We start from the raw sequence: 8,510 nt of genomic DNA, 5'->3' as shown, positions 1-8,510 counted from the left end.
TTTGCTGACTGAAGACAGAAAGGGACCCTGAGCCAAGGGATGAAGGCAGCCTGGAGAAGCTGAAAAGACAAGGAAATGTCTACTCCCTGGATCAGTCCATCTTCTGTTATCCTGGCCACAAAGTTCAGACTGGCTACTTTACAAAGAAGGGCGACTATTTAAATAGCGCACAGTTTTGGTAGCTGAAAGTCTGAACAACATGGTGCTGGTTCTGGGGAGGGTCTTCCCTTCGTGGTGTAAGACATCATGGTAGTATCAGCGAAGAGAAAGAGGGGGGAAGGACGGAGGGAGGGAGGGAGGGAGGGAGGGAGGGAGGGAGGGAGGGAGGGAGGGAGGGAGGGAGGGAAGAATATGATAAAAAATCTCATGGCAAGAAAAGAAGCGAGGGTAAGAAAGAACTAATTCAGGGTTCCCACAGGTAATATAATTTAAACATTATTTATTTGTGTGTCTGTCTGTCTGTTTCGAGTCATACATGTGAAGGACAGAGGACAATTTACAGAAGGAGGGTCCTTTCCTTCTCCTATGTGGGTCCTAGGGATAGAGCTCAGGCCGTCAGGCTTGTGAATCTTCGCCACTTAACCATCTCCCCAGCCCAAGATTTATTTTAAATCTCTTCTGAGACCAATAAACTTCCACAGGCTCCACTTCTAAGAGTTTCCACCCCACACCCCGAACATCACTGCAGACCAAGCTTCTAATGCTGGGACCTTTGCAAGACAACCTCAAATGCTGTGCAGGGAGAGACGAGATTAGGGGAGAGGCTCTATCCAAACTATACCACTTCCTTAGAGTCACGAGAAGAAAATGCAGCCTTGCCAGTATCACCATCACCCAGTGAAAGCTGTTTCAGACTTTTGCCTGCCGTGCACGCACAACAGTACATTCCTGTTATTGTAAACGACTGCTTTTGTGGCAATTACTACAGCAACAAGAAAGACTCACAGAACTAGCAACGAACTCAGCCAAACTGACACTTTTAGAACATTCCATCCAACCGCTTCAGAAGACACATTCTTTTCAGGCACACAGGGAACATTCTCTAGGATAAGCTATGGCATAGGCAGTAAAACAAGTCTCCATAAATTTAAAGGGGCTGAAATCATATTGAATCTTCTCGGACAACAACGCAATAAGAGTAGAAGTCAAAATGTCTCAATACATGGGAACAAATAGGCTTCTAAATAACGACTAGATCAGAGAGGAAAGCCAAGGAAACGAAACCAAAATACAGTTAAAACATAAATATTATATAGCTACTTATATGAGGTGTCAAAATCATTCAAATTCATAAAAACACAAACTTTAATGATGATTAACATGAGGTCAGAGGAAATTATAAAGAGGAACTATTTAGCTGGGCATGATGGCATAAACCACCTAAAACTCAAGAGACAAAGGCAGCAAAGATCCCTGAGAATTCAAGTCTAGCCTGGTCTGTATAGCAAGTTTCAGGGAGCCAGGGCTACATAGTAAGATCTGTCTCAAAGCAATGAAATAAAATTAAAAAATTAAAAAGACTATTCAATGAAGGCTGCACTTAATTTTTCCCACTCTGGCCTATAACTTATTATGTAGAACAGGTTGACTTTGAATTCATGATTATCCTGCTGCCTCAGACTCTCTAGTGTTGGAATTAGAGGCATACGTCACTATACTTCACCTGTTTTTAAATTTTATCTCTGTCTGTCTATCTATCCATCTATCTATCTATCTATCTATCTATCTATCTATCTATCTATCTATCTATCTATTTTGCGGTTCTGGTTACCCAACTTAGGGCCTTACACATGTCAAGCAAAATAGTGTTTTACCCATGAACCACATCAATTCTTGGTTGTTTAGACAGAGTCTTAACTATGTAGACCAGGATAGCCTCCAACTGGAGACCCTTCCTCCTTTCACCGCAGTCTACCTACTACTGGGATTATAGGTGTGTGTTAGCACACTCAGATCTATCTATCTATCTATCTATCTATCTATCTATCTATCTATCTATTTTGGTGCTGGGGTTTCTCACATATAGTAGGAAATTTTTCTATAACTGAGCAATACCCACAGTCTGAGTAAAGAGTTTTAAGCTAGCTCGTTTCATACCTGGGAATCTGGTTCACAGAAATATGAACATTTATTACTACTGAACCATACACTTGAAAATGGCTAAGATCAGATGGGTGATGGTGGCGCACACCTTTAGTCCCGCCACTCGGGAGGCAGAGGCAGGTAGATCCGTGAGTTCGAGGTCAGCTTGGTCTACAGAGTGAGTTCCAGGACAGCCAGGGCTACACAGAGAAACCCTATTTCACAAACAAACAACAACAACAGCAAAAAGGTTACGATGGGGCGGGTGAAATGGCTGAACGGGTAAGGAGATCTGCTGGCAAGCCTGCTGGCCTGCTGGCCTGAAATCATCCACAGAACCCATGTGGTGGAAGGAGCAAACAGGCTCCTGCAAGTTGCCCTCTGGCCTCCGTGCATGCCATGGTATTTGTGCTACCCACTCCCAACACCCGCCAAAAATAAATAGATGAAAAATGGTTTTGAAGACGTTAAGATAGTAAAATTCATTAATTTTTTTTTGTTTTTGGTTTGTTCGTTTGTTTTGGTTTTGGTTTTTGAGACAGGGTTTCTCTGTAACAGCGCTGGCTGTCCTGGAACTTGCTTTGTAGACAAGGCTGGACTCCAACTCACAGAGATCCACCTGCCTCTGCCTCCTGAGTGTTGGGATTAAAAGTGTGCACCACCACCACCCGGCTTCACTCTGTTTTTTTAAAAATCACAATTTAAAATGCAAAGATATTATCTGTTAGGGGAAAACTGGAAAGGAAAATAAATTACCTATTACTAAAGACCGTATACAGAAGGAAAACAAGTGCACAAACTTCCTCAAGACCCAGCAAAAGCACTGCTGAAAGGACAAAGACTCAGGGCATTTGTCTAGGCCTCTGACAGAAAACTCGAGAAAAAGGAACATTAAACTCAAAAGAAGCAGAAAAAGAGTAGGGTGGTGGTAGCGCACACCTTTAATCCCAGCACACAGGAGGCAGAGGCAGGCAGATCTCTGTGAGTTTGAGACCAGCCTGGTCTACAAGAGCTAGTTCCAGGACCGGCTCCAAAGCTACAGAGAAACCCTGTCTTGACAAAAAAAAAAGGAAGAAGAAGAAGAAGGAGAAAAAGAAATAATAAAGAGAACACCTAGACCTGAAGAGATGGAGACATGGCTGAGTGAGGTAAGTGCTTGCCACACAAGCACGAGGCCTGAGTTCAAAGTTCAGATCTCCAGTCCCCTGTAAAAGCCATGTGAAGGCCCATGTCTGTAACACTAGTTTTGCAGGCCCTAGATTTCCTGGCCTCCAGTCTGGTCAAAAAAGGCAAGCGGCAAGTTCAGTGAGAGACACTGTCTCAAAAAACAAATAGCTGGGCGGTGGTGGCTTTTGGGAGGCAGAGGCAGGCGGGTCTCTGTGAGTTCGAGGCCAGCCTGGTCTACAAGAGCTAGTTGCAAGACAGGCTCCAAAGCTACAGAGAAACCCTGTCTCGAAAAATCAAAAAAAGAAAAAAAAAGAAAAACCACAAAAACTAAACAAATAGAAAAACTAACAAAACAAATAAAAAACCCGAAGAGTAGTTATTGAAGACACCAATGTGCTGGCTTCTGCTCATGCAGAGGACCTGCTCTATCCTCACACATGCCTTACACACAGACAGCACAGAAATCACTCTGACCACAGGATGATAGAGAAGAATTAAGGACAGAAAAAACAACCATGAAATAAACCGGGGAGGTAGAGATCTGAGGACTTCAATGGACAATAACAATTCAACACACAAGAACTTGACAAATACGATGAAGTGCACTAATTACTTTCAAAACACAAACTACTTGGGACTGGAGAGATGGTTCAGTGGTTAAGAGCACTTCCAGAGAAACCAGGTTCAATTCCCAGAACCCACATGACAGCTCACAGCTGTCTGTAACTCCAGTTCCAAGGGATCTGACACCTTCATACCAATGCACATGGAATAAATTCAGATAACCCACAAGCTACCACAAAGAACCCAATATGAAACACAGTTCTCTACTTTTTCAAAAATAAATTGAAAGAAAAGAAAATTTAAAATTAATTTTGTTGTTCAGTTTTAGGAGACAGTATCTTCCTAAATTGTTCAGACTTATCTTGAACGTGTTGTGTAACCCAGGCAGTCCCTGAACTTTCAATCCTCCTGCCTCAGCCTCCCAAGTAGCTGGGATTGCAGGCGAGAGCCACAATGCTTGGTTGGTCCCAAGTTTCTTAAGAAAACGGAATTTTTCTTTTCAGTGGTGCACAGCATCCTAGGGCCTCACGAATCTTCGGCACGCACTCTACCACTGAAACACACACACATCCCCCACCCACAGACACTGAATTCTTAAGCTTAAAAATGCCATGTGAAATGGTCCAGCCACTTTGGAAAAATAGTTTGGCAGTTTCTCAAATGGTATAATATATAATTACCTTGGCCCAGCAATTCCACTTCTAGGTATGTACCTAAAAGAATTGAAAGCAGGTGTTCAAACAAAGGCCTGAACACAAATGTTCGTTGCACCACTATCTGCAAATGAAAACAACCCAGATGTCCATCAACAGATGAACAGATAAACAAAATATGGCATGCTATGCACGTACGGAAAGGAATGAAGTACTGCCACAGGGTGCAACATGGATGAACTTTGAAAACAGTATGCTACGTGAAAGAAACCAGACACAGAGGAACACAGAATATGGGCTCCATTTATGTGAGTTATCCAGAATTGGCAAATGCATATAAACAAAAAACAAGTGTTAGTGGTTGTCAGGGGCAGAGGGGAAGGGGAATGCGCAGTACGTACTTCATGGGTATAAGGTTTCCTTCGGGAGAGATGAAGATGTCTTGGAATTAGATATCAGGAATGGTTGCCCAACGCCGTGAAAGCCCTTGATATCAATTGTTCATTTAAAAAAATAGTGAAAATGAAGCCGGGCGGTGGTGGCGCACGCCTTTAATCCCAGCACTTGGGAGGCAGAGGCAGGAGGATCTCTGTGAGTTCGAGGCCAGCCTGGTCTACAAGAGCTAGTTCCAGGACAGGCACCAAAAACTACAGAGAAACCCTGTCTCGAAAATAAAAAAAAAAAAAGTGAAAATGAGATATGTATTTCGTGTGAAAGTAAAAAAAAAAATAAAATCAAACACTACAAGCTAGTTAGGTTCATTTCATGGATGCAAATCTGGTTCAATATTTAAAATCAGTGTAACCAATTACATTGATTAGCTGAAGAAGAAAGATCAGAAAATCATTATCAGGGTTTTTTTGGTTTTATTTTTATATGTATGAGTGTTTTGCCTGCATGTCTGTCTGTGTACCACCTATAATCCTAGTGTCCATAGAGAGGCCAGAAGACAGACTGGAGTTACAGGAGGTCCTGAATTGTCACTGGGGGCTGGAAATCAAACCCAGATCCTCTGGAAGTGCAGTCTGTGGTCGCACCTGTTGAGCCATCTCTCCAGTCCTCAATTTGGTTCTGAGGAGGGGGTTTTTCATAGCCCCAGGTTGGCCTTGCCCTCAGGATGTACTCGAGGCTTTCCTTGAACTCCTGACACTCCTGCCTCTGCCTCTCCAGGGCTGGAACTACAGGTAAGTGCCACCATGGACAAGAGCATATCAACTGATTAAGAAAAAGCATCTATAATTCCAACCACCATTCCTGTTCAGATTTTGCAGAAGCTAGCCAGAGAGATGGCTCAGGGGTTGAGAGCCCTGACTGGCCACTCTTGCAGAGCCCCTAGATTTGGCTCCCAGCAAACATGATGGTTTACAACCTTGTGTAGCTCCAGCTTCAAGAGATTTGACCCTCTTCTGGATTTCACAAGCACCAGGCGCACATGCAGGCAAAACACTCAGGCGAAAAATAAAAATAAAACTTAGAAAAAATTCTTCTTCATATTGATAAAGAAAAGCTGCCAAAAAATTCTTTAGTTCACATATACACTAGTGAAGGGCAAAGCTGTCCCCTTTTGTCACCTTATTCAACACGACACTGGAAATTCTAGCAAGTGCAACAAAATAGGGGATTTTTTTTAATTGACCAGAAATTGACTATACTGTCCCTTGATTTAGATGGTATGATTCTCTCTATGAGGTCTATAAAGGGGCTGGAGGGCTAGCTCAGTCATTAGAGTGCTTCCGTTTCCTGCTGTTCTAGGGAACCTGAGTTCAGTTTTCAGCACCCAATTGATTTTTAAAAAAATAAGTGCAAAAGGAATTAAATGGGGAAAGAACAACTTTTTTCAATAAAAGATGTTGTAGCAATTCTGCACCATGAGCAAAAATACAACTCAGCCTAACCTCACGTCTCAGAGAAACTTAGTTCCAACATCCCAGTCTTACATGTAAAACACACAGACTTCGGGGAAACAAACAAGCGAATGCACAGGAGGATCTGAGGCCAGACAAAGTGTTCTTAGGGTTGACATCCAAGTGTTATACCAGGGAAGGACCCATTTGGAGGATGAAAAGGCAAGCTACAAACGGGGGAGGGGGGGAATATTTGCAAACCACACATTAAACAAAGGACGGGTATCTCAAAACTCAACAATACAAAAGCAAATAACGCAAGTACAAAATGAGGGAAAGTTATGAACCACTTTTGTCAAAAGAGATACACAGAAGGCAAATAAGCCCATGGAAAGGCATCCAATCCCATCAGCTGCTAGAGGGGCGGTCACGTGCCTATTAGAATAGTTCAAATGAAAAGGGGTGGTGTCAATTCCTGGGAAGGATTCAGGAAAACAGGATGCATTGCTTAAGAGAATGCAAAACAGCGTATCCACTCTAAGAAACAAGGTAATGGGTTTTTAAAACCCTAAACACATGGGGCTGGAGAGATGGCTCAGAGGTTAAGAGCACTGACTCCCCTTCCAGAGGACCAGGGTTCAATTCCTGGCATCCACATGGCAGCTCACAGCTGTCTGTAATTCCAGTAATTCGAGGTCCAGGGGGGACCCTACACCCGTGACAAAACACCAATACGCATACGCATAAGATAAAAAATAAATAAGCCAGCCGGCGATGGTGCAGCGCACGCCTTTAATCCCAGCACTCGGGAGGCAGAGGCAGGTGGATCTCTGTGAGGTCGAGACCAGCCTGGTCTACAGAACTAGTTCCAGGACAGGCTCCAAAGCCACAGAGAAACCCTGTCTCGAAAAACCAATAAAAAATAAAATTGCTGTGACCACTGCACGCCTCCTGAGGCAGCGGCAGGCGGATCTCTGTGGGTTTGAGGTCCTGGCTCTACAAGAACTAGTTCAGGACAAGGCTTCAAAGCTACAGAGAAACCCTGTCTCAAAAATTTAAAAATAAAATAAAATTGAAAAAACCTAAACATGTTAGATGTTACTATTGGAAGATATGCTAGGAACACAAGGTTAATATAATATCCCCAAATTAATTAGTAGGAGTTAGGAATGCTGTTTAGTGGTAGAGTGCTTGCCCAGCATGTGAGATTCTTAGTTCCATTCTCAGAAGGAAATAAAACTGGGGACAAAAGAAGAATATCTACTATTGTCACTTAGGTTTGGCACTGGGCCAGAGTTCTTACCAACTTGTGCAAGACCTGGGATTTGACCTTAAGCATCATGAAAATGTTATTTGTGCGCTGGGCAGTGGTGGCACACGCCTTTAATAGCAGCACTCAGGAGGCAGAGGCAGGTGGATCTCTGTGAGTTCCAGGACAGCCTGGTCCACAAAGACGGTTCTAGGACAGCCAGGGTTGGTACACAGAGAAACGCTGTCTTGAAAAACAAAACAAACGAAGAAAAAAAAAGTATCTGTGTGTTCTGGAGGTTCTGACTAGCAAACTAAATCAGTAGAGAAAAATGAAAAGCATTCAGATAGGACGGGAATGGAGCTGCCTTTCCTTGCAGAAGACATGATCCTCTGTGATGAAAATCCCATTCCAGGACAGCCAAGCCTACAGAGAGAAACTCTGTTGCCAAAATCAAGTAAAATAAAATCCAAATAATGCACACATGTGAAAGAAACAAGGAAACAATCGCTACCCAGATCAATAAGCACATGCTTCAGGCACACAAGGCTGAATAAGGTCAATATGCAAAAGCCAACTGTACTTTTATATACAATTCAAAAATGAAATTAAAAATAACATAAAATGGCTAGTTAGGAATTAATTTAACAAAAGAAGTATAAGACATGTACACTGAAAATTAACAAAACATGAAAGAGAATGAAATATGGAAAGATTCCACACTTAGTCACTGGAATTCCCAAGAGTGTCAAGATGGTAATTTCCTCCAAACTGGTCTAGAAATGTATTACAATCCTCAACAAAATTCTAGCAGACTATTTTGGAGAAATTAGCAGGCTGGTACTGAAAGTACATGGAAATCAAGGCCTTAAAAAACAGCCGAAACAAGAACTTAAAATAGTCAAAACAGCCTTAAATATAAAAGAGTTGGGGATGTAGCTTAGAGTTAGG

The sequence above is a fragment of the Microtus pennsylvanicus genome, chromosome X (genome assembly GCF_037038515.1).
Source record: "Microtus pennsylvanicus isolate mMicPen1 chromosome X, mMicPen1.hap1, whole genome shotgun sequence".
Lineage (NCBI taxonomy): Eukaryota > Metazoa > Chordata > Mammalia > Rodentia > Cricetidae > Microtus > Microtus pennsylvanicus.
This window is presented reverse-complemented; position numbering follows the sequence as displayed.